This window comes from Bufo bufo, chromosome 1 (genome assembly GCF_905171765.1).
Source record: "Bufo bufo chromosome 1, aBufBuf1.1, whole genome shotgun sequence".
NCBI lineage: Eukaryota > Metazoa > Chordata > Amphibia > Anura > Bufonidae > Bufo > Bufo bufo.
This window is the reverse complement of record NC_053389.1, coordinates 134,060,112-134,088,047: the sequence shown is the minus strand read 5'-3', so window position 1 is coordinate 134,088,047 and position 27,936 is coordinate 134,060,112. Positions and strand designations below refer to the sequence as shown.

Here is a 27,936-nt window from a genome sequence, read left to right as displayed (position 1 = left end):
CCCTGGTAGCAGGTTATTACAGCTGTGGTGATGGCCCCTAAATTGCCACCTACTGCCATCCAAAGAGAGTAGCCATATTCAAAACTAGGGAATCCTGGGATTTTCAGAGATACCTATGGAAACATAGACATCAGATCATGAATACAAAACACACAGGCTTCCTCTATAAATTGGGTGGAGTAATTGAAAAGGTGCATGGAAAATGTTACCCACTGAGCCATGCTCTATGCAAGGTGAATGGGAACCTGTCACTAACTTTATGCTGTCTCAGGGGCGGACTGACAACTCATGGGGCCCCCGGGCAATATGAGATTATGGGGCCCCTGTGTCCCCGCCCACCTTCAAGCCACACCCACACACAGCCCCACACACATCGCACCGCCCAGATCACCTACACTTGGTACAGAATTTCTCTTCACTATGTCACTATGTTCAAAATAAATGTTTACTAATTTTTTTTTTAAATCACGCCCTCCACCACAACACAAGCGTATCTCAGACTCAGTGTATCGCATAGCTCCACAGCAATACAACGCACAGTAAAGTACATCACAGATCACCTCAGCAAAGAAAAGTGCAGTGTGTGAGTATCGCAAGCTCTACAGCAATACAATGCACAGGAATGTGCGGTGTGTGAGTATATCATAGCCAACTATTGCGCATGCGTGGCTTCATAGAGATGCTTTGAATCAATGCATTTCTATGAGTGTTTAGCGTGAATGCCAGTGTTGCACAGTTGTGCAGCACTGGACTAGGAAGCACCTCTAGTGGCCGTCTGATGAGTGGCCGTCTGATGAGTGGCCGTCTGATGAGTGGCCACTACAGGTGTTCCTTGGCAGTAATGTAAATACTGCCTTTTTTCTGAAAAGGCAGTGTTTACATTAAAAAGCTTGCAGAGACATGTTATAGCCACCAGAACTACTACGTTTAGCTGTTGTGGTTCTGGTGACTATAGTGTTCCTTAATATAGAGGGGGGGGGGGGAAGAATCAGCACAAAAGTATCAAATAAAATGGCTGTATCATTATTCTAAAAATTAAAAAAGCACAACTCCTCAGATGAGAGACCCATGCCTCTCATCACCCACATATCAGCCCCCATGCCTCTCATTAGCCCCCATAATCAGCCCTTATGCCTCTCAGCCCCCATTATAATCCCTTATGCCTCTCATCAGCCCCCATTATGCCTTTCAGGCCCCCCATTATTCCTCAGACCTCATTATGCCTCTCAGCCAGCCCCTATTATGCCTCTCAGTCAGTCCCCATTATGCCTCTCAGCCAGCCCCCATTATACTTTATGCTGCCCTCAGTGATATCAGCATAATGTTGATGACAGGTTCCCTTTAATAGATTAGGGTACGACCATACGGCGCGGTCCTGAGCCATTCAGGGCACAGCCGGCTGCGGTCGAGAACTGTGTATACATATTTAACTAATGAAGACCGCACCGTATAGCCAGTTTTTAGTGTTCAGGTGCCGCATGGCCATTAACAATGCACACCAGCTATACAGTGCAGTCTCCACTAGTTAAATAAGAGGCAGCCTAATTGGTCGCGTGGTTCTCGAGCTCAGCTAGCCGCGCCTCGTATGGCTCATGACCAAGTTGTGTAGTCGTACCCTAAGGAGCGGCATCGTTTAGGAATCATAGGGTGTCAGATTTCAGGAAACGTCTAGCATTCAGCTTAATTGTTGGAGAGGGGTAAAAGGAAAGCAGATTTGCATAAAAATGGTTTTCTGAGATTCTGTTTTACCTAGTATCTGATCGGTGGTGGTTTGACACCCAGGACCCCTGCCAATCAGCTTTTTTGAATAGACACCAGTGCTCCTGTGAGTGCCGCGGGCTTCTTGCAGTTTACCAAGCACAGCACCGTACATTGTATAGCGGATTCGCTTGGCATCGCGGCTCAGCCCCATTCACTTCTATGGGGCTGAACTGCTGTTAGGCCATGTGAACTATGAATATGATGTCACTGGCCTAGGAAAAGCAGAAAGAAGGTTGCGGCGCTCACAGGAGCACAGTTGCTTTCTCAAACAGCTGATCAGTGGGTGTCGGACCCCCACCGATCAGATACTGATGTCCTATCCTGAGGAAATCCTGAAAAAACTCTTTTAAGTGTACTTTCACACTAGCGTTGTTTGAATCCGGTGGGCAATTCCATAGCCGGAACTGCCCGCCGGATACAGAAAAACGTGGGAAAACGGATTACATTTGAATCCTGATCAGGATTCTGATCACAATGAAAAAATGCATTGGAAAAAACTGATCCGCCATTTATGGACTTTAACTTTTTTTGCAAATTTTTAGGTTTTAACATGCAAAAGCCTGATCCGGTTTGACGGAACACACAAGCCTGATCAGTAAAAAAGACTGAACTGGATGCATCCTGAACGGATTGCTCTCCATTCAGAATGCATGGGGATAAAACTGATCAGTTCTTTTCCGGATTTGGGCCCCTAGGACGGAACTCAGCGCCGGAAAAGAAAAACGCTAGTGTGAAAGTCCCCTAATGCACTGTGGGCGAAAGGAAGCCAGCAGGACTACTCTCGCTCCTAGACCACTTTAGGTACAGCGCTCATGAAGAGCTCAGTCTAATCACAGAAACAAATGTGCAACTGTTAAATAACTGTATAATCTACACCAGTGTATTACTGTACATCGGCAGCAGGAAGCGCACGGCGTCATAGCAACCAATGATGCTATGACATGAGGCTTTACTGGGACTTTTCACTGCTTGAGAAAGTCCCAGTAAGAGGACTGAAACATTGCTGTTTGCCGATTTAAACACACTTTATTTAATTTACTCCTTGGAAGTGCCATGGAATTATTATTATTTTTTGTCTTTTTGGAAGTTGGATCGCTTCCACAGCTGCTGGCACCCTTCTACAAAGTTTTCTGCTGTGCTGCTCACAACCTTTGGACTTTATAGCTATCTATCTATCTATCTATCTATCTCTATTATCTATTTCTATCTATCTCATATCTATTTTTCTATCTATCTATAACGCCCCAGAGTGGCATTACCACTCTATGAGGAGGTAAGTTCTAGACTTGACAGCGGTGAATCAATGGATGTCGTATATCTGGACTTCTCCAAAGCATTTGACACTGTACCACATAAAAGGTTAGTATATAAATGAGAATGCTCGGACTGGGAGAAAACGTCTGTATGTGGGTAAGTAACTGGCTCAATGATAGAAAACAGAGGGTGGTTATTAATGGTACACACTCAGATTGGGTCACTGTCACTAGTGGAGTACCTCAGGGGTCAGTATTGGGCCCTATTCTCTTCAATAAATTTATTAATGATCTTGTAGAAGGCTTGCACAGTAAAATATCAATTTTCGCAGATGACACTAAACTGTGTAAAGTAATTAACACTGAAGAGGACAGTATACTGCTACAGAGGGATCTGGATAGATTGGAGGCTTAGGCAGATAAGTGGCAGATGAGGTTTAACACTGACAAATGTAAAGTTATGCACACAAAAAATTACTTAAATGGAAAATCTGCCCAAAAAGTGAAATTTTGAAATTGTATCTCTATTTTCCATTAATTCTTGTGGAACACCTAAAGGGTTAACGACGTTTGTAAAATCAGTTTTGAATACCTTGAGGGGTGTAGTTTCTTAGATGGGGTCAATTTTATGGAGTTTCTAGGGGTGCATCAGGGGGCTTCAAATGGGACATGGGTGTCAAAAAAAAAGTCCAGCAAAACCTGCCTTCCAAAAACCGTATGGCATTCCTTTCCTTCTGTGCCCCGCCGTGTGCCCGTACAGCGGTTTACGACCACATATGGGGTGTTTCTGTGAACTACAGAATCAGGGCCATAAATATTGAGTTTGGTTTGGCTGTTAACTCTTGCTTTGTAACTGGAAAAAAAAAATTAAAATGGAAAATCTGCCAAAAAAGTGAAATTTTGAAATTGTATCTCTATTTTCCATTAATTCTTGTGGAACACCTAAAGGGTTAACGACGTTTGTAAAATCAGTTTTGAATACCTCGAGGGGTGTAGTTTCTTAGATGGGGTCACTTTTATGGAGTTTCTACTCTAGGGGTGCATCAGGGGGCTTCAAATGGGACATGGGTGTAAAAAAAAACAGTCCAGCAAAACCTGCCTTCCAAAAACCGTATGACATTCCTTTCCTTCTACGCCCTGCCGTGTGCCCGTACAGCGGTTTACGACCACATATGGGGTGTTTCTGTAAACTACAGAATCAGGGCCATAAATATTGAGTTTGGTTTGGCTGTTAACCCTTGCTTTGTAACTGGAAAAAAATTATTAAAATGGAAAATCTGCCAAAAAAGTGAAATTTTGAAATTGTATCTCTATTTTCCATGAATTCTTGTGGAACACCTAAAGGGTTAACAAAGTTTGTAAAATCAGTTTTGAATACCTTGAGGGGTGTAGTTTATAGAATGGGGTCATTTTTGGGTGGTTTCTATGATCTAAGCCTCGCAAAGTGATTTCAGACCTGAACTGGTCCCTAAAAATTGGGTTTTTGAAAATTTCTGAAAATTTTCAAGATTTGCTTCTAAACTTCTAAGCCTTGTAACGTCCCCAAAAAATAAAATATCATTCCCAAAATGATCCAAACATGAAGTAGACATATGGGGAATGTAAAGTAATAATTATTTTTGGAGGTATTACTATGTATTATAGAAGTAGAGAAATTGAAACTTGGAAATTTGCAATTTTAATTTTTTTTTGGTAAATTTGGTATTTTATTATAAAAAAATGATTTTTTTTTTACTTCATTTTACCAGTGTCATGAAGTACAATATGTGACGAAAAAACAATCTCATAATGGCCTGGATAAGTCAAAGCGTTTTAAAGTTATCAGCACTTAAAGTGACACTGGTCAGATTTGCAAAAAATGGGCAAGTCCTTAAGGTCAAATAGGGCTGAGTCCTTAAGAGGTTAAGTTATTTAAGCACTTTATGATCTCTCTGAGAGGTATATCTGAGGTCTAATAGTTCACTTGCTGAATTTGGTCGCAATTTGCACATTGCAGTTAGTAGTAACTATTTGCGGATTAGTTGAGTATGATCGGGTATGGTTTTATGCAATTTGGATTGCAATATGGAATTTGAATTTGGATTGTGAACTTTGTAGTTTGCAATTGGTGGAACTGTAAGTAAACACATATAACTGGTTCAGTATACAGTTCTTATCACTATATTAACAGTAGGAACATTACAGGGTTTCTGTCATGGGAAAAATCGTTATGTAGCTGATTGACATTAGCGATGTGCTAATGTCAGCAGTACATAACAGTATGTTTGTTAACTCCCTGCCTGCTGCCGTTCTCTTAAAAAACAGACTTTTATAATATGCTAATGAAGCCTCTAGGTGCTATGAGGGCGTTGCTGCAGCACCTAGAGGCTCGGTCTACTCGCCTTTTGGCACGCTGACGTCCACTTGATTGACGTCCTTCTTCTCCGCATCGTCCTCATAATCCCGCGCCTGCACCATCCCGTTTAGTATTCTGTGCAGGCGCAGTGAGTGAAGATCGTTCGGCTGCTGCCAGCTTCCTCACTGCGCCTGCGCCAATTACGTCACAGGCCTGGCAGCAGCCGAGCATCCTTCACTCACTGCGCCAAATACTAAACAGGACGGCGCAGGCGCGGGATTATGAGGACAATGCGGAGAAGAAGGACGTCAATCAAGTGGACGTGTGCGTGCCAAAAGACGAGTAGACCGAGCCTCTAGGTGCTGCAGCAACGTTTTTTAAGAGAACGGCGGCAGGCTCGGAGTTAACAAACATACTGTTATGTACTGCTGACATTAGCACATCACTAATGTCAGTCAGCTACATAACGATTTTTCCCATGACAGAAACCCTTCAAATATCTATTTTGGCCTCTCCATAAAACTCAGCTCTTAGTGGAGTGAATGTCTGTTCAGGTTCTCTCCTCTGGTCTAATGATTCTAGCAGCTCCTGCTACTGGGATTTCCCACACAGGCTGTGTGTGAGGCTGGCTGTGATTGGTCATAACTCCTACTGTGTGTGAGGCTGGAGTTTGTTATAGTTTGTTGCAACCATGCAGTTAACATGTAAAGTGTCAAGTTAAAGTTCGTTGGATCTGTCCATCTCTACTGCTGAAGCAGTGGGCCTGTGATGAACATCTTGGACTGACAGTGAGTCCTCAAGTAAGCACACAAAGAAGAAAATATCTACGGCACGTCACTAACAGGTTTTTATTCTTTCATGCAAAGCATTTACATATTCAGGAAGATGGTAAGCAGTGCATGGCGAGGGCTGTTTCACATACTAGTACGGAACCGCCAAGTATGTGAAGCGGCCATCGCTGTAACCTGCTTACCATCTTCCCACATTAATGTGGATATTTTCTTCTTTGTATGGACTTCATCATGGATCTGGATTACCACTGACCAGTCCGTACAGGTTTATAGGCTCTACAGGTGAGTTGGAGACATGCCATTGGTCTAGACTCCTGCCTAGCAACAACAGTTTAACTATATGCTTTCTGTTGTTGCTGCTGTGTCATTGAGCTTACTTCACATTATATAATGAATCTTAAAGGCATATTATCTTTCCTGCTTCTGTGAACACAATATATAACAGTTATATGACATCCAAACATGAAGTCACTGTAAATAACTCTGCTTTTGTCTTTAACACACAAACATAGGAACTGTATAAAGGTTATTGGCAGGTCTAGCTGTATAAACATATAAGCTATATTAGCAACCTAGGACAAGTCTTAGCTGGCCAGCTACAGGTGCACGGTTCTGTTGGACGGGCCTTGCCCAGGCCAGCTGGAGCACCTTCAGCTCAGCTGGATGTGGAGGCAGAAGCTTGGAGGCTCTAAAGCCAGGAGTATAGATCCCTGGACTAATTTAGAGTGAGACTACAAAAAAGAGAAGTTGTAGCATACAGCTAAAGCCTGTCAGCACAGCAGAGTCATAGAGCAACAGATGTAGCAGAGAGGAGTTTGCCTGCCACAGTTAATGCTAATGCCGGCTGGAACCAAGACAAAGTTCGTAAATCATTTGGAGAAACGTTTATTGAAAGTAAATCTGTTTTTGAACTTCATCACAAGGTCTGGACTCAATTTATTCTTTATCCCACAATTCAACCACCCCCTTTGTCTGCGGACAACAGCGCCTACGTTCCAGCGTATCCAGGTAGGAGCACCGTGACACGTTCACAAGACATTAAGGGACATTATAGGCCACCCTACACCACTCTGGCATTCCTACACCTGGGTACCATCCATAATATCACTAAAGGGGCAGTGTGCTTCACTGCAACTGGCATCACGAAAACACATAGTCGCATATTATCTATCTGTCTATTACATATTTATCTATCTATTATCTATCTATCTATCTATGAAGACAAAGCTGAGTGACAGCCAATATAGCTGAATGTTACTATTCAGGAAAAGCTGAGTATAGTGTCAGTTGTAGGTTGCCTCCCAGCTTTTCCTGAAACAGATACAACTAAGAAACTACTAAATTAACTTTTTGACAAACTTGACAAAAAAACAAGGATTCATTTTTATTGGTGATTTTTATGTTTTTTTTTTTAGAGATGACAATGTCTATAAAACACTGTGGAATATGTTGGTACTATATAAATAAGATTTTTTTTTTTTGCCATCAGGTATACAAAACCTGATGACATACCTCATATTGGTGAACGTGATACACATAGATGCAGTATCTTATGATGGCAGCCGAGGAGGACATTCCTGAAAGAGAAAGGAGACATTAGACTCGTATATCCTGGTTTGGCAGCTTCAGTGCTTCTTCTATGGGTGACAGACACCCGGACAGATAAGATGACTGGTTTATTATGACAGCTGACAGCCTGGTAGAAGAATGGTGGATATGACCTTATCTTTCATGGGCAGGCACCATCGTGTCATGTCTCTGCCATGAGAAAGGCTCTGAAAGCATGCCATTTACATTACAATGGTGTCCAATAGGCTTCCTATACTGAGAATTTATACCTTCAGCAGCCATATGGTGTGCAGATTACTCCACGGCTGATTGTCTCCTCTGGATGATGGGTGTTCTCAGTTACCATTTAGGGTTTAATCATATTGCGTTTGCAGCGTACAACGTGGGTAAATGTTGGGAGCATATGTCCAACAGATGATTCTGATGTATGACACTCTTTAGGCATGTACACTGCGTGCAGAATTATTAGGCAAATGAGTATTTTGACCACATCATTCTCTTTATGCATGTTGTCTTACTCCAAGCTGTATAGGCTCGAAAGCCTACTACCAATTAAGCATATTAGGTGATGTGCATCTCTGTAATGAGAAGGGGTGTGGTCTAATGACATCAACACCCTATATTAGGTGTACATAATTATTAGGCAACTTCCTTTCCTTTGGCAAAATGGGTCAAAAGAAGGACTTGACAGGCTCAGAAAAGTCAAAAATAGTGAGATATCTTGCCGAGGGATGCAGCACTCTTAAAATTGCAAAGCTTCTGAAGCGTGATCATCGAACAATCAAGCGTTTCATTCAAAATAGTCAACAGGGTCGCAAGAAGCGTGTGGAAAAACTAAGGCGCAAAATAACTGCCCATGAACTGAGAAAAGTCAAGCGTGCAGCTGCCAAGATGCCACTTGCCACCAGTTTGGCCATATTTCAGAGCTGCAACATCACTGGAGTGCCCAAAAGCACAAGGTGTGCAATACTCAGAGACATGGCCAAGGTAAGAAAGTCTGAAAGACGACCACCACTGAACAAGACACACAAGCTGAAACGTCAAGACTGGGCCAAGAAATATCTCAAGACTGATTTTTCTAAGGTTTTATGGACTGATGAAATGAGAGTGAGTCTTGATGGGCCAGATGGATGGGCCCGTGGCTGGATTGGTAAAGGGCAGAGAGCTCCAGTCCGACTCAGACGCCAGCAAGGTGGAGGTGGAGTACTGGTTTGGGCTGGTATCATCAAAGATGAGCTTGTGGGGCCTTTTCGGGTTGAGGATGGAGTCAAGCTCAACTCCCAGTCCTACTGCCAGTTTCTGGAAGACACCTTCAAGCAGTGGTACAGGAAGAAGTCTGCATCCTTCAAGAAAAACATGATTTTCATGCAGGACAATGCTCCATCACACGCGTCCAAGTACTCAACAGCGTGGCTGGCAAGAAAGGGTATAAAAGAAGAAAATCTAATGACATGGCCTCCTTGTTCACCTGATCTGAACCCCATTGAGAACCTGTGGTCCATCATCAAATGTGAGATTTACAAGGAGGGAAAACAGTACACCTCTCTGAACAGTGTCTGGGAGGCTGTGGTTGCTGCTGCACGCAATGTTGATGGTGAACAGATCAAAACACTGACAGAATCCATGGATGGCAGGCTTTTGAGTGTCCTTGCAAAGAAAGGTGGCTATATTGGTCACTGATTTGTTTTTGTTTTGTTTTTGAATGTCAGAAATGTATATTTGTGAATGTTGAGATGTTATATTGGTTTCACTGGTAAAAATAAATAATTGAAATGGGTATATATTTGTTTTTTGTTAAGTTGCCTAATAATTATGCACAGTAATAGTCACCTGCACACACAGATATGCCCCTAAAATAGCTAAAACTAAAAACAAACTAAAAACTACTTCCAAAAATATTCAGCTTTGATATTAATGAGTTTTTTGGGTTCATTGAGAACATGGTTGTTGTTCAATAATAAAATTAATCCTCAAAAATACAACTTGCCTAATAATTCTGCACTCCCTGTAGTAGAATATGTCACCCATAAGCTCTCAAGTAAAAAAAAAAAAAATACATACAGATGTAGCAAAGGTGAACTTGCCACTTAATGGACAAAATACACAGTTGTACAAACTTTAAATTGACGCTTAAAGGGATTCTGTCATCAGAATTTAGGCCTATAACCTAAACATATGGCGAGGTCCCTACTAATACACTGAATCCTAAAGTGACCTTATCAAATGCGCCTGTGGCTCTATAATCATATAAAACAGGTTTATATCACCTGTCACTCACGTCACAAATGTGTCCAAGGGGACGTCTTATGATGCAGGGTGCCGGGCTGCAGCCATCTCGTTTTGGTGCCCAGCGCCGCCTTCTGAATTGAAATCGCCGCCCTCCCTTTCATTAGAGCCGCCTACCTCAGTTCATCGCCGCCTCTCTAACGTCCACTCTCCTCAGCCAGATTCCGCGCGTGCGCACTAGGTATAACCTGATGCGCCCGTTCGGACTCCTGGCAGCGGCCTCGTTAAGCGAAGTGCGCATGCGCCGGCCGGCGCACTTCGCTCGAACCTGCCTTGACGCATGCGCACTTCGCTTAACGAGGCCGCTGCCAGGAGTCCGCACGGGTGCATCAGGTTATACCTAGTCCGCACGCGCGGGATCTGGCTGAGGAGAGCGGACGTTAGAGAGGCGGCGATGAACTGAGGTAGGCGGCTCTAATGAAAGGGAGGGCGGCGATTTCAATTCAGAAGGCGGCGCTGGGCACCAAAACGAGATGGCTGCAGAATGCTATTATAACCATGTTATAAGGGAAAATAATACAATCTACACAACACCTAACCCAAACCCGAACTTCTGTGTTCGGGTACCGAACATGCCGATTTTTCTCACGCGCGTGCAAAACGCATTACAATGTTTCGCACTCGTGCGGAAAAATCGTGCATGTTCCCGCAACGAACCCGCATCTTTTCCCGCAACGCATGTGTGAAACCAGCCTAACAGGTTTTTATTCTTCCATGCAAAGCATTTACATATTCAGGAAGATGGTAAGCAGTGCATGGCGAGGGCTGTTTCACATACTAGTACGGAACCGTCAAGTATGTGAAGCGGCCATCGCTGTAACCTGCTTACCATCTTCCCACATTGATGTGGATATTTTCTTCTTTGTATGGACTTCATCATGGATCTGAATTACCACTGAGCGGTCTGTTCAGGTTTATAGGCTTTACAGGTGAGTTGGAGACGTGCCACCCAACTTTTTGGATGGTCAAAGAGGGTCCATTAGCTGCATTTCAAGATATTATCAGGAATTGAGGGGCAGAGGGGACCTGTCGCCATCAGAACCGCAGTAGCTGGGGATCCGTAACATGAGTAGAAGTTCTTTCATTTTTTTACAGCATGTGTAGCCCATGGAACAGTTTTTTTTATTTCACTTTAATATTCGTTTAAATAGTAGCACACAAATAATCTGATTATAGATATTTTAAGGCAGGAGGGTAGCTAAAGGCTCATGGGCCCTGGTGCAAGAGTTCAGCTTGGGTCCACTGTCCCTCAGTAGTTGTGGCCAGGGGCAGGGAAGCACATAGCTTTCTATTATACCAGTGTCTTCTTATGTAGCTCAAGGGTCTTTGGGACCCCTCAGGCTCCTGTGCCCGATAGCCACTGCTACCTCTGCACCCCTTATAGCTACTCCCCTGTCTAAATTGCACCAAATAATGAAGTTGACGCCTAAGGCCTCTTGCACACGACCGTATGTATTTTGCGGTCCGCAAAAACCGGATCCGCAAAAAATATGGATGACATCTGTGTGCATTCCTTTTTTTGCGGAACGGAACAGCCGGCCCCTAATAAAGCAGTCCTATCTTGTCGGTAATGCAAAATTAGGACATGTTCTACAGTCAGGTCCATAAATATTGGGACATCAACACAATTCTAACATTTTTGGCTATATACACCATCACAATGGATTTGAAATGAAACGAACAAGATGTGCTTTACCTGCAGACTGTCAGCTTTAATTTGAGTGTATTTACATCCAAATCAGGTGAACGGTGTAGGAATTACAACAGTTTGCATATGTGCCTCCCACTTAGTAATGGGACATAATAATAATCATAAATCGGTCAGGTGATTGACTTGGCCATTGCATAACATTCCACTTCTTTCCCTTAAAAAACTCTTTGGTTGCTTTTGCAGCATGCTTTGGGTCATTGTCCATCTGTACTGTGAAGCACCGTCCAATAAAAAAATTTGTGGAACGGAAATACGGACATACCGAAACTGAATGCACACACACTACCTTCCATTTTTGTTGCAGACCCATTGAAATGAATGGCTCCGTATACGGTCCGCAAAAAACAAAAACGGAACGGACACGGAATGAAAATACGTTTGTGTGCATGAGGTCTAATATAAAGGTAGAAACCATACAGATAGATTTTAAGGAGCAAGTTAGTAATTTATTAATGCACATTCCCAGGCCAAGAAGAGGGACATTTAAAGGCTATGTACACCTTTGGGTACATTTTCTTTCATTATTGCATTGTACTCTTTTTGAGCTAAAAATACGTTTTTTTAATAGTTTTTTTTTAAAATATGGCATAGTTTTTTTCTGTACATAGCTGAAATGCTTTAGTAGTACCCGTCAGACCAGGAGCAGATGGGCTCCTCATCTCTGCTCTCTGACATTGTAAACACTCATTATAGCTTAGTTCTTATCTTACTGATAAGAATGTGGCTTAAATAAGTGATTATGACCTCTCAGTAGTTTAGAAGTTTATTTGCGGTCCGCAAAAAACAGGTCCACAAAAAATGCGGATGACGTCCGTGTGCATTCTGTATTTTGCAGAATGGAACAGCTGGCCCTTAATAGAATAGTACTATCCTAGTCCGTAATGCGGACAATAATAGGACATGTTCTATTTTTTTGCAGAAAGGAAATTCGGACATACAGAAACAGAATGCACACGGAGTAACTTCCATTTTTTGAAATTAATGGTTCCGTATATGGTCCGCAAAACGGAATGGACACGGAAAGAAAATACGTTTGTGTGCATGAGGCCTTAGGGAGGCGTGCAAATTGCATTTTAGGCTACGTCCACACTCATCTGAGGATGAGATTCAGAGAATTGGTGTGGTTATTTGGTTGCTTAAGGGGGACGCTCAGTCATGGGCTTTTTCTCTGCCGACCGGATCGCAGTCTCTCCGGTCGGTGGATGAATTTTTCAGAGCTCTGGGTCTCATCTGTGATGAACTGGATCGGACCTCCCTGGCCAGGACCAAGCTACATGGCCTTCGTCAGGGAGAGTGTTCTCCTGAGATCTATTGTGTGGAACGATCCGGCTCTCTGTAGTCAGTTTTGTCAGGGATTATCAGAGAGGCTGAAGGACGTTTTGGCCTTTCATGAGAATCCTGAGTCTCTGGAAGCCGCTATGTCTCTTGCCGTACGCATTGATAGACGCCTGAGAGAGAGATCAAGGGTTCTCCACTCTTAGGACGTACTATCACATAACGTATCGTCTTCCTCTGACACTTTGGGTGAAGATACTCCTGGGTTTATGTCTGGGGATGAACCTATGCAGTTAGGGGGAGCTACTCCCGGATCCACTTTTAAGCATTCTGGTCGTAAGAAGGGAGTGTGTTTTTTCTGCGGACAGAAAGGATAATTTATCGATGTATGTCCATGCATTCAGCCTAAAAAAAAATTAAAAAGGGGACGTTTAATTCCCATTTGACTTTTGGAGGGATGGGAGGGGAGTCAGAAAATGTGCATTTGTCTTTGCCTGGTAGTACCCGATTTCTTCTGACTTCTGAGGAGGCGCTAGAGTCCAAGACTGTGGGCATTGAGGTGTTTATCGACAGTGAGGCAGGGGTGAACCTGACTGATGCTCAGTTTGTCCGTATGCACGGGTTGTCACTGAGTGCTTTAGAGAAAAACTTTTTCATTTTTGCTATTGATTCTGCAGCTGTAACTCAGAAGTGTTTATCTCAGATGGTGCATGACATCCGATTAAGAGTGGGTGACTTTCATTAGGAATTAATCTCGTGTTTTGCATTGACAATTGTCTGAATACATATTTTTCTGCTTTAACCACTAAAACATTACCCTCTTTTATATCTGATTTTGACTATGTATTTTCTGAAAGTGGATGCCAGGATTTATCTCTGCATTAGGAATATGATTGTCCTATCAACCTTATTCCCGGAGCTAAGTTGCAGAAATCTAGGTTGTATGACCTTTCTGGACCTGAAAGAACGACCATAAGAGAGTATATTGCCGAAGGTTTGGCTAAAGGACACACAAGACCTTCCAAATCTCCAGTGGCAGCAGGGTTTTTCTTTGTTAAAAAAAGGATGGAACTCCTAGGCCATGTCTGGATTTCCGTGAGCTTAATCGGATTACTGTACGTGATCCTTACCCCCTTCCTTTGATTCCTGATTTGTTTAACCAGATTGTTGATGCCAAGGTGTTCTCCAAGTTGGACTTAAGGGGGCATATACAGGGAGTGCAGAATTATTAGGCAAGTTGTATTTTTGAGGATTAATTTTATTATTGAACAACAACCATGTTCTCAATGAACCCAAAAAACTCATTAATATCAAAGCTGAATATTTTTGGAAGTAGTTTTTAGTTTGTTTTTAGTTTTAGCTATTTTAGGGGGATATCTGTGTGTGCAGGTGACTATAACTGTGCATAATTATTAGGCAACTTAACAAAAAACAAATATATACCCATTTCAATTATTTATTTTTACCAGTGAAACCAATATAACATCTCAACATTCACAAATATACATTTCTGACATTCAAAAACAAAACAAAAACAAATCAGTGACCAATATAGCCACCTTTCTTTGCAAGGACACTCAAAAGCCTGCCATCCATGGATTCTGTCAGTGTTTTGATCTGTTCACCATCAACATTGCGTGCAGCAGCAACCACAGCCTCCCAGACACTGTTCAGAGAGGTGTACTGTTTTCCCTCCTTGTAAATCTCACATTTGATGATGGACCACAGGTTCTCAATGGGGTTCAGATCAGGTGAACAAGGAGGCCATGTCATTAGATTTTCTTCTTTTATACCCTTTCTTGCCAGCCACGCTGTTGAGTACTTGGACGCGTGTGATGGAGCATTGTCCTGCATGAAAATCATGTTTTTCTTGAAGGATGCAGACTTCTTCCTGTACCACTGCTTGAAGAAGGTGTCTTCCAGAAACTGGCAGTAGGACTGGGAGTTGAGCTTGACTCCATCCTCAACCCGAAAAGGCCCCACAAGCTCATCTTTGATGATACCAGCCCAAACCAGTACTCCACCTCCACCTTGCTGGCGTCTGAGTCGGACTGGAGCTCTCTGCCCTTTACCAATCCAGCCACGGGCCCATCAAGACTCACTCTCATTTCATCAGTCCATAAAACCTTAGAAAAATCAGTCTTGAGATATTTCTTGGCCCAGTCTTGACGTTTCAGCTTGTGTGTCTTGTTCAGTGGTGGTCGTCTTTCAGCCTTTCTTACCTTGGCCATGTCTCTGAGTATTGCACACCTTGTGCTTTTGGGCACTCCAGTGATGTTGCAGCTCTGAAATATGGCCAAACTGGTGGCAAGTGGCATCTTGGCAGCTGCACGCTTGACTTTTCTCAGTTCATGGGCAGTTATTTTGCGCCTTGGTTTTTCCACACGCTTCTTGCGACCCTGTTGACTATTTTGAATGAAACGCTTGATTGTTCGATGATCACGCTTCAGAAGCTTTGCAATTTTAAGAGTGCTGCATCCCTCTGCAAGATATCTCACTATTTTTGACTTTTCTGAGCCTGTCAAGTCCTTCTTTTGACCCATTTTGCCAAAGGAAAGGAAGTTGCCTAATAATTATGCACACCTAATATAGGGTGTTGATGTCATTAGACCACACCCCTTCTCATTACAGAGATGCACATCACCTAATATGCTTAATTGGTAGTAGGCTTTCAAGCCTATACAGCTTGGAGTAAGACAACATGCATAAAGAGGATGATGTGGTCAAAATACTCATTTGCCTAATAATTCTGCACGCAGTGTAATCTGGTCAGGATCAAGGAAGGGGATGAATGGAAGACAGCTTTTAATACCCCAGAGGGTCACTTTGAGAACCTGGTCATGGCTTTTGGGTTGACCAATGCTCCTGCAGTTTTCCAGCATTTTGTGAATGACATTTTTCATCACCTGCTGGGGAGGTTTGTTATCATGTATTTGGATGACATACTAATTTATTCTCCAGACGTGAAGACTCATCAGGATCATGTTAGACAGGTGTTACAGATCCTAAGAGATAATAAATTGTACTCAAAATTAAAGAAGTGTGTTTTTGCTGTACAAGAGGTGCAATTCTTGGGCTACCTGCTGTCATCTTCAGGTTTTCAAATAGATCCAGAGAAAGTCTGTGCTGTATTGGACTGGGATCGACCCAAAAATCTGAAGGCATTTGTGGTTTCTGGGGTTCACCATTACCGAAATTTATTCAGAACTATTCGGCAGTGGTGAAACCTTTAACTGACATGACTAAGAAAGGGACGGATGTCTCAGTGTGGTCTGGTTCTGCGTTGCTAGCCATTTCTGTGGTTAAGGAGTGCTTTTCTTCTGCCCCTATATTGGTGCAGCCGGATGTATCACCACCTTGCATTGTGGAAGTTGACGCGTCCGAGGTGGGGGTAGGAGCAGTTTTTTCGCAGGGCCCGTCACCTGGTAAATGGCGCCCATGTGCCAAATTACGATGTGGGTAGCAGAGAGTTGCTGGCCATTAAGTTGGCTTTTGAGGAGTGGCGCCATTGATTGGAAGGGACGATTCATCCGAAAGGAAACAGGCCAGATGGTTTTGTTTTTCACCAGATTCAAGTTCATTGTCACTTATCGTCCTGGGGTTATGAACTTCAAGGCAGATGACTTTGAAAATCTGAGTCTAATACTGTCGGAAGGGGTGGTGATATCCTGACCTAGAGGTGAAGGTGTTAGAGGCTCAGGGAGACGCACCGGAGTCTTGCCCTTCTGGGAAATTGTTCCATCAGAATTACGTCATAAGGTGTTTGAGGAATATCACTGTACGGTTCTTACGGGACACCTGGGAGAAGATCCACTGCCGACCTCTAGTAGATTCTGGTGGCCGGGGTTGCGTAAGTGTGTTGAGGACTATGTGTTGGCCTGTAGTATCTGTGCACGCACTAAGGTGACACATACTCGACCTTCTGGATCTCTACTTCCGTTACCCATTCCGTCCAGACCATGGACTCACTTATCTATGGATTTTATTACTGATCTGCCTAATTTGTCTGGAAAGAGAGTTATTCTGGTGGTAGTTGATCGTTTTAGTAAAATGGTGCATTTATAGCATTGCCTGGCCTACCTAATGCTAAAACACTTGTGAAACATTATGGCATTCCCTCTGATGTGGTCTCGGATCGTGGGACTCAGTTTGTGTCCAGATTTTGGAAGGTGTTCTGCACTCGGCTGGGGGTACAACTGTCTTTTTCTTCTGCTTTTCATCCTCAGACAAATGGACAGACGGAGCGCACTAATCAGAGTCTGGAGACTTACTTAAGATGTTTTGTCTCGGAGAACCATGACACAGGTATTGGCTATCGCTTTCGCTTCCCAGACCACACCCCATCCCCACCATATCCCAAAATAATGACACTAACACCAGGTTGGATTGAATCGGCCACAGCAGCCGTTTTATTATTACATATTTAAATTTCCCAATAAACAACTGTACAACCAAACCATATGCAACGGCATATGACACCACACCCCTAACATATGTATAACATATATTAACGACAAGGGAGGTCCTTGAAGCCCCAACTGTTTTGTTAAACCCTCTTCCGCGGAGTACTCCATCTTGCCCCCAGCCAATAAGCGCCAGATCAGAGGCACCACTGATGGATCTAGAAACCTGCCCCGAAAATACAACAATGGGAGTCCAGCACTAACCATGGAGCCCTCCCATCCTCCAGAACCTGTTATTCCACCAACTCCGAGGACCTCCCACCGCCTCGACTGTCGTGACAAGGGCTTCACCTATCCGCAAACTGTAACCTAAAAAACTAAAACAACCTGGCCGCACACCATAACGGAATTGCAACAAAATAAAGGGGAGGGCTGGTGGTAGCTGCCTGCTCTTCATTGTGCCCCTTGTATGTCACTTTCTCTTCTAAAATGGCCTCTTCTTCATCCACTGCCCTCCTATTTAAAACTTCCTTTTCTCTGCCCCTACCTTTAAACCCACCAATCCCCCCTTGACCTGTCTAGCCGACGTCCCCTCGCCTCATGCTGGCCTCCCCCCAGGATGCGCCCTCTAGTCCAGCCACACTTGACTTAGGTATTGGCTATCGCGCTTGCTTCCCAGACCACACCCCATCCCCACCATATCCCAAAATAACAACACAAACACCAGGTTGGATTGAATCGGCCACAGCAGCCGTTTTATTATTACATATTTAAATTTCCCAATAAACAACTGTACAACCAAACCATATGCAACGGCATATGACACCACACCCCCTCAACATATGTATATGTCCGCGGGGTACTCCATCTTGTCCCAGCTGATGATAGCCAGCTCGGAGGCACCACTGATGGACCTAAAAAACTGCCCCAAAAATACAACCATGGGAGTCCAGGCCCAACCATGGAGCCCTCCCATCCTCCACAACCTGTTATTCCACCAACTTGGAGGACCTCCCACCGCCAAGAAAGCCCTTACGCCTGTGCGTCTCTCCAAACTCCCAAAGCAGTTTAATTTCCCCCTGCAGGCCGAGGCACCAGAGATCGATTCCAATCGCATTGAGATGCACCCCATCACTACGCCAAAAAAAAACTGAACCTTGTTCCAAATCTGCGTGTCTCACTGCAACAGCACCATTTCGTGACATAAACCTTCCCACCACCCGATTCACCTTTATCCGAACTTTCTTCAAATGGTCTGCTGACCGTGCCTCCCGCCACACATGCCTGTAGACCACATCGGACCAAATGGTTACTACGCCAGAGAATAATGCCCAGATCTGCTACAAATCAAAAATTTTTTTATCCCTATCTAACTTGCGAAATGGTTGTGCCCCCAAATCATTTACACTTACATGCAAAACCAACACTTCAGGGGGTCTATCAAAACGCACAAACCTATGTATCGCTGGTAAAACGCTACTCCACACTATACCTCTCTTTCCTAGCCAACGGATCACTGCCACGTCCCTTGAAAAACATAGCTATCGCCTGTCCTGCCTCACCGCCGCTCGCAATGCACCCCAAAAAACGAATGAATGGCCCATTATCCAGACTAAAGCCGGCCGCAAATCTGCAAAGAAAAAGAAAAGAAAAAACAGGGCACCCCCCATTAGCCTAATGTAAAAACATAATTGCCCTTTAAAGTCAACCAAAACACAACATAACCTCCTACCCCTTAAAGGCGAGCCGGGGCGTACATAAGACCGAAAACTGAGGGATTCCCACCGACAGATCTGCTTATCAACCTCATCCCCTGCCCCGCGCCTTGCGGCCTCAGTGGCCGCCCCTATGCGGAAGGAACGACCCGTATAACGTGCCCCATGCAAACCCAGACGAGCCAAACATAGATGGAAAACCACAAGAAACTGGAAACAGGACAGGAGAGAGCCGTCATCATGAATCAAAAGAGGAGCAAACCTCCCCTTCCTAACTGAGCAGTAATCCTCCAAACATTGCACTGGGCACATTGCGCATCCTCGAACCGCATAAAGAACCACTCTATAACCCCTCCCACTCACGTCTATCTTAGCCCATCTAATTCTAAACTCTACCCTATCGGGATAGAGGTCGACATCCTCCTGCAATAAACCCCCCGCTCTCCAAACACTAAGACTAATTCCCCTAAACGCAAGGCCCCAAAGAAGGCCAACGAAAAAGCCAGCTTAAACAAAGAACCTTCAAACGCAGACAGGCACACAGACTCCACCTGCCTGCCTAAATCCAACAGCATGGCGAAAGATACCGGTCACCTCTCATCCTCAGCTCCCCTTTGGCATCTCCAACCCTTCAAATCTTGACCCACTAAAAAACATTTAGTAACGTCAGGTAGACCACGTAAGCGAAACCCAAAAGCTAACCCTGCTACCACTGTGTTCAATTTTGCTACCGACCAGCCCTCCTCCTTACAATGCCCGAGAAAAAGCAGCATAGGGGCCTCCAAATCACCTCCCATGCCGTCGACATCCACCCCTATCGAGCTACACCAATTCTTCCAACCAATCCAAGCACTAGCATATGCGTCCCACGTTTTTGGGGCCAACGATGACCGAATCAGCCCTGCTAGTGTTCCTCCAGCTGATCCCACAGAAAAGTTGGACAGGCCATGGGGACCTCCTCCCAGCAGCCCAAATCGCTCCCACTGGAAATGAGAAAGCGCGTCAGCGATACTGGAACATGAACTGCTACCACCCACGCATTCAGCGCCAAACACTTTAGGACCAAACATTGTAATAACCGCACAACTTGTGCCGACGATGCCGACAATAAATTGATCGCCTGAACCACTCCCAGATTACCGCAGTGGAAGCGTACTTTACGGTTATGAAACCTCTCCCCCGACAGAAAAACTGACACCAGGATTGGAAAAAGCTCGAGCAAAGCTAGATTGCGTATCCAACCCAGTGAAAACCATCCCTCCCGCCATCTCTCTTCGCACCACTGCACCCCACAATAGACCCCAAACCCCAACCCACCTGCCGCATCCGAGAATAGTTCAAAATCGAAACAATTCACTGCCTCGCTCAAAAATAGCGGCCGCCCATCGAAGGATGCCAAAAATGAACCCCAAACTCTCAAGTGACCACGCAATTTCTTTCCCAACCGAATATAGTGATGAGGCGCCGACACCTTTGCATTGCCATCGACAAACGCCATGAAAAACCCTGCCCATTGGCATTATCCGACAAGCAAAGTTTAGTTTACCCAAAAGCAACTGCAAGCGTAATTATATCTTGTTCCAATGTTGCGCCCGCTGCACCGTATTTTTTAAATCCTCCAGTTTGTCTGATGGCAACCAACATTCCATCCTTTCGGTATCAATAATGATACTCAGAAAGCATAGCTCAGTCGCTGGGCCCACCGTTTTCTCTGGTGCCAATGGGACTCCAAAACCCGCAAACAATGTTTTCAGCGTATGTAACAATAAAGAGCAAACCGTCGAGTCTGGCGGACCTACAATGTATGCAAAGAAAGTCATCCAAGTAATGGATGATAGAGGTCCATCCGGCCACGTCTGCCACTGCCCATTCCAAAAAGTAACTAAAAGATTCAAAATACGCACAGGACAGCGAGCACCTCATAGAGAGACATCGATCCACGAAAAAATTCCCCTCCCAAAAACAGCCCAACAAATATAAACTGTCAGGGTGTACTGGCAGTAACCGAAAAGCTGCTTCGATATCTGTTTTCGCTAACAAAATTTCTTAACCCACCCGACTGCCGCGTCAAATGACGTATACACCACCAAACACAGTTCGGGATCTATCTGTGGCAGGCGCAGCACTATGAAGTGCCTTTTGCGCTGTGGCATTAGAAGAATTCTGATATCTCTGACTTTTTAGTCTAACAGACTGTCTATCACTCTGTAATTCCTCTAGTGCCGTTCTATGGAAACAGTAGGTTTAAAGAGCCCACCAAATGCTTGAAATAACTTCTTTATTAACTTCAACTTTTCTTCATATATAACACTGTCACCTCCGCAGCAGATAGTCCATGTACATAACACATGTTGAAAAGATATCACAAAATGGCGGTATGCATAAGATGGTGGTTCAACTGTTCAATCTTGTCATTCAACATAAAATGGTGTATATACTGTATTTCTATCTTAAGTATCTGTACTCTCACTTTAAGTTATTTAAGCACTTTATGATCTCTCTGAGAGGTATATATGAGGTCTAACTAATAGTTATACTTGCTGAATTTGGTCGCAATTTGCAGTATGTAGTTAGCAGTAACTATTTGCAGATTGGTTGAGTATGATCTAGAATGGTTGTATGCAATTTGGATTGCAATATGGAATTTGAATTGTGAACTTTGTAGTTTGCAATTGGTGGAACTGTAAGTAAACACACATATAACTGGTTCAATATACAGTTCTAATCACTATATTAACAGTAGGAACATTATATAACTGTTTTAAATAAAACAGTTATACATTTTGGCCTCTCTGCTTCCATAAAACTCAGCTCTTAGTGGAGTGAATGTCTGTTCAGCTTCTCTCCTCTGGTGTAATGATTCTAGCAGCTCCTGCTAGGGGGATTTCCCACACAGACTGTTGGAGTCCCGCCGTGCACGTGGATTCCTGCCACAGCGGGACGGACGAGCAAGAGGCTGCCACTTTGACGGCCGGTGTGGAGGGTCCCTGGAGGGGCTCCTGACCCGGTGCCGGACTCTGGGGACCAGCTCTGGACTGAGGCACACCGGCGGCCATTCGTGCTGTTGTCGGCGCGTCTCATGCTGCAAGGACCTGTCCCCTAACTCCTCCGCACTGAGCAGGCCCTGGAGCTATGCCTGCAGCCACTCTGGACCCTGCACCTCCACCTTCGCCGCAGCTGCCTAAATAACCCCTCCATTTCAGCCATTTAAGGTAAGCTGAGCTGCCTGCTCTTCACTGTGCCCCTTGTCTGTTACTTTTTCTTCTAAAATGGACGCTTCTTCATCCCCTGCCCTCCTATTTAAAACCTCCCTTTCTGCCCTCCTATTTAAAACCTCCCTTTCTCCTCCCCTACCTTTAAACCCACCAATCCCCCCTTGACCTGTCTCACCGACGCCTCCCCTCATCATGATGGCCCCCCCAGGCTGCGCCCTCTAGTCCGGCCACTCTGGAGGAATGGTCCTCGTTTTTGTCTTTGGCGGAGTCCACTGGTAAGTCGCCGTTTTTTTGGGGCATATGGGTTTCACCCGCAATTTGGCACATTCTCTGGTTCGGATACTTCCGGTATCCCTGAGGAGGAACGTTTTTCGTCATCATTGTCTTCTATATACCGGAAAATTCTAAATAACTTGATGAATATACAAGTATAAACGTGTGGCTGACAGGAAACGTATGAATGGTCCGGACCTAAGTGTGGGTGATTTTGGGTGATTTTGTGTGGCTGTCCACAAGAAATATTAAGTTGAAGGTTCCTTCTTGGAAGTTGAGTCCAAGGTTTATTGGTCCATATAAGATCACTGCCTTTATTAATCCTGTAGCTTTTCGTCTTGAACTTCCTCAGGCTCTGAAGATTCATAATGTGTTTCACAAATCTTTGTTGAAGAGATATGCCTTTGGAGTCGTCCCCCTTGCCATCTGCTCCTGTCATGGTGGACGGCAGTTTGGAATTCCAGATCGCCAAGATTATTGACTCTCGAGTTCTCCGTAGATCTCTTCACTATCTTGTTCACTGGAAGGGTTATGGACCAGAGGAGAGGATGTGGGCACCGGCATCTGACATGAATGCCAGTCATTTGGTGAAAGCCTTTCATAGGTCTCATCCGGATAAGGTTGGTCCTGGGTGCCCGGAGGTCACCCGTAGAAGGGGGGGTACAGTCATGGACGTTCCCATGATAGGTGGCAGGAGATCTGTGAGACTGGCAGCACGTGGTTTGATCTGACATGTTTTCCTTTTGGATCAAATTACATCTGTGTTGTTTCTGGTGCTTGCCACACCTTCTATCCCCAGGTGTTGCTATTGTGGTAATTTAACCTTCTCTATTTATTGTTGTTTTTCCCACTATGCTATGCGGTTTATAGCTTCTGCTGGACTTGTGGTTAGCTTGTGTTTGGTTCTCGGCTATGTTCCTGGTGCTACCAAAGCTTCTTTGAAGATAAGTGTTTCCGTTCCATTTTTTATTTTGTTTTGATATATGTGTGTGTTGCCTTTCCCTGTTGTTTGTCATTATGCCTGAGGGAGACTCCTGTTCGTCCTTCCCTTTGGAGGAATAGGTAGACTCAGTCCTGACATTATATTATTCAAAAAGGCAATCCTAAAACATAACATTTATTGGTAATGCAAATAAAATAAGTTGTGTCCACAGATAAAGTGCAAAACAAGATCAACAATTGGGATCAAGGGTGTGTAAACCCCCAATTATACAACAATTAGTATCCCAAAAGGAAAAAATAAATAAAGTGCACGGCGGCACTGATAACCAGCACGTCCTACCAGTACCAAGGGACGGTCAGCAAATCTGTGTCCGATTACTTTAGCAGTATCATACCCATCTGAAGGTGATGTCCAATCAGCAGGGAGATGGCAGTGAAAATACGCTACGTAGGGTCCCTATTGATGCCCTGTGGCTAGCTAACCGCTTCACCCTGATACTCGGAGATATGTAGCAGCCTGACCACAGGGCACTCGTCCTGATAAGGGCGACCCTGTCCGGAACCTGTCCCTCAGCAATAAAGTTCTGTATGTCCCTATATACAAAAAACACTCAGTCCTGACATTAGTTCCAGAGTCCTATACGGTGAGATAGGATTCTAGGTATCTAGTGTATGAACTTGCCTACCTTTGGGGCCTGTTCATACTGGTAGTCTGTCAGGACTGGAGTTAGTGTTTTCTCTAGCAGGTGTCCATCTTTCTTCCCTAGTTTCCAGGCCTTATTCCGGTATCCCCTTTCCCTCCTATGCTCGGTGTGGTGTTTTACTCCCACACATGAGCGTGACAACAGCTCAATATTTTTAATAAGGGCCAACTGAAAAAAATATTTTTAGCCAAAAATGAGTAACATGCGATCATAATTATTTTTTTGGCCTCTGAAGGTGTACATAGCCTTTAAGGAGGAAAAAGGGACAGAGAGACTCAAAAAGAAGGACTGTCCTTCCTTTCACATGCCCCCCATAAGAGGAATATTTGGGGGGCATGTGGATATTTTATCACAACTATACTGAAGGTGTGTCTGTTTTATAGACTGAGTACTCAAATAAAAAGACATGGACTCCAATCCTGAGTGCTATCGTGGTCAGAGCCCTATTTACCAGAGTGAGGGGAAGCAGAAACCCCTGCAGGTAGGACAAGCATCATCACTTGTTGGCTGCAACCAGACTGTAAAGGACAATAGAGCAGACGTAATATGACTGACGTTGCATATGGGGGATGAGACTTCTGGTCCAAGCGCCAAAAACTGAAATGTGCGCTAGTTGTGAGCCGGTATAGATTTCAGTTATAATTTACAGCAGTTTCTGTCATAAATTATAGTAAATGTGTTGGACCACGGGATGGCATGCCCCACGCTGCTCAGCCTTGCCCACCTTTCTTTCCAGTTTTAAAAAGCGTTAAGAAGTAGAGAAAAGTCGCAAATTATTGCACAAATATGGAATGCACCACAATTGCTAACTATTTTATGCTACTTTTGCAGAATGGCCAGAATTTAATACTGCACTTTGCGGCAGTGGTCTATCATAAAAAAAAAAGTCTGTACAATGCTGCTATTTTATGCGGCTATCACCATTGCTTAAAACTGACAAGACTGTAGCATCGTGGGAGGAGGCGGGACCCTTGCAGTCCAACAGATTTACTATAATTTAGGGCAGAACTTGGCATAAGTTATAATGCAAATCTACCCCAGTCCATCTTACTGCTGCATCTTCATATTTACCAACATTGTAGTTGGTAAATGCGGGTCATTTAAAATAATACGAGTGAAGTCCATGTTGCATCCGTTTTTTTGCGGATCCTTTATAACAATGCCTTTTCCTTTCTGAAAAACGGACAAGAATAGGACATGTTCTATATTTTTTTGTGGAGATGCGGAATGGACATACGGATGCGGACAGCACACAGTCCGTATTTCCGTTCTGCAAAAAATGGGTGGAGAGACCAGAAATCCCCTTTAATTATCAGTGGTTGCCCTGCTCGCAGACTAGTCCAGTCCATTTATTACATGGACCTGCATTTTGATGGCTACCATGTAACATTTCTATTTGGCCTCTTTCACACGACCGTTGTGTGCACCCATGGCCATTGTGCCGTTTTCCGTTTTTTTTTTCGCGGACCCCATGACTTTCAATGGGTCCGTGGAAAAAACGGAAAATGCACCGTTTTGCAGCCGCATCCGAGATCCGTGTTTCCTGGCCATGAAAAAAATATGACCTGTCCTATTTTTTTCATGGCCAACGGTTCACGGACCCATTCAAGTCAATGGGTCCGTGAAAGAACACGGATGCACACAAGATTGGCATCCGTGTCCGTGATCCGTGGCCGTAGGTTACTTTTTATACAGACGGATCCGAAGATCCGTCTGCATAAAAGCTTTTTCATAGCTGAGTTTTCACTTCGTGAAAACTCAGAACCGACAGTATATTCTAACACAGAGGCGTTCCCATGGTGATGGGGACACTTCTAGTTAGAATACACTACAAACTGTGTACAAGACTGCCCCCTGCTGCCTGGTAGCACCCGATCTCTTACAGGGGGCTGTGATCAGCACAATTAACCCCTTCAGGTGCGGCACCTGAAGGGGTTAATTGTACTATCATATCCCCCTGTAAGAGATCAGGGCTGCCAGGCAGCAGGGGGCAGACCCTCCCCCCCTCCCCAGTTTGAATATCATTGGTGGCCAGTGCGGCCCCCCCCCTCTATTGTAATAATAGGTTGGTGGCCAGTGCGGCCTCCCCCCTCCCTCTATTGTAATAATTCGTTGGTGGCACAGTGTGCGCCCCCCATCGGCCCCCCCTCCCTCTATAGCATTAACAACATTGGTGGCCAGTGTGCGGCCTCCCATCTCCCCCCCCCCCCCCCATCATTGGTGGCAGCGGAGTTCCGATCGGAGTCCCAGTTTAATCGCTGGGGCTCCGATCGATAACCATGGCAACCAGGACGCTACTACAGTCCTGGTTGCCATGGTTACTTAGCAATAGTACAATAGTAGAAGATTCATACTTACCTGCTGGTGGCTGCTGCGATGTTCGTGTCCGGCCGGGAGCTCCACCTACTGGTAAGTGACAGGTCTGTGCGGCGCATTGCTAAATGAACTGCCACTTACCAGTAGGAGGAGCTCCCGGCCGGACACAGACATCGCAGCTCCCAGGTAAGTATGAATCTTTTACTATTGTACTATTGCTAGTAACCCGCTGCCACCAATGATCGGGGGGGGGGGGGGAGATGGGAGGCCGCACACTGGCCAGCAATGTTGTTAATGCTATAGAGGGAGGGGGGGGCGATGGGGGGCGCACACTGTGCCACCAACGAATTATTACAATAGAGGGAGGAAGGGGGGGCGCACACTGTGCCACCAACGAATTATTACAATAGGGGGGGCGGGGGGGGGGGCGCACACTGTTCCACCAACGAATTATTACAATAGAGGGAGGAAGGGGGGGGCCGCACTGGCCACCAATGATATTCAAACTGGGGAGGGGGGGGTCTGCCCCCTGCTGCCTGGCAGCCCTGATCTCTTACAGGGGGATATGATAGTACAATTAACCCCTTCAGGTGCGGCACCTGAGGGGTTAATTGTGCTGATCACGGCCCCCTGTAAGAGATCGGATGCTGCTAGGCAGCAGGGGGCAGTCATGTACACAGTTTGTAGTATATTCTAACTTGAAGCGTCCCCATCACCATGGGAACGCCTCTGTGTTAGAATATACTGTCGGAAATGAGGTTTCACGATCTAACTCATATCCGACAGTATATTCTAACATAGAGGCGTTCCCATGGTGATGGGGACGCTTCAAGTTAAAATATACCATCTGATTGGAGAAAACTCCGATCCGATGGTATAAAGGGACTCCAGACTTTACATTGAAAGTCAATAGGGACGGATCCGTTTGAAATGGCACCATATTGTGTCAACGTCAAACGGATCCGTCCCCATTGACTTGCATTGTAATTCAGGACGGATCCGTTTGGCTCCGCACGGCCAGGCGGACACCAAAACGACTTTTTTTTCATGTCTGTGGATCCTCGAAAAATCAAGGAAGACCCACGGACGAGAAAACGGTCACGGATCACGGAAAAAACGGGACCCCGTTTTGCGGACCGTGAAAATATACTGTCGTGTGCAATAAACCTTTGTGTGTAGAAATGGGGACAGCCATATTCTATGATCATCTTTAGTATACTATGATTGCACCTGTACATGTGCTATACAGGAATACCTACCTATTAGAAAGTAAAGCCCCGAGGTGAGCCGCAGACATTGTAGTTTGGTGAATGTGTCTTGGCACCAGCTGAGGTTTTTGAATCCAAGAATTAGGAAGAAAAATGCAAAAACGCTTATTATACTGGAG

At 44.7% G+C, this 27,936-nt stretch overlaps 1 long non-coding RNA gene across 1 annotated transcript; it reads right to left on the bottom strand.

The window, feature by feature from the left end:
* On the bottom strand, window positions 1-27,936 carry LOC120986882. The gene is made up of 3 exons (XR_005775829.1): window positions 27,809-27,936; window positions 7,653-7,717; window positions 1-113 (listed from the first exon to the last, which is right to left on the bottom strand). It is a non-coding gene; the product is annotated as an uncharacterized LOC120986882 (long non-coding RNA).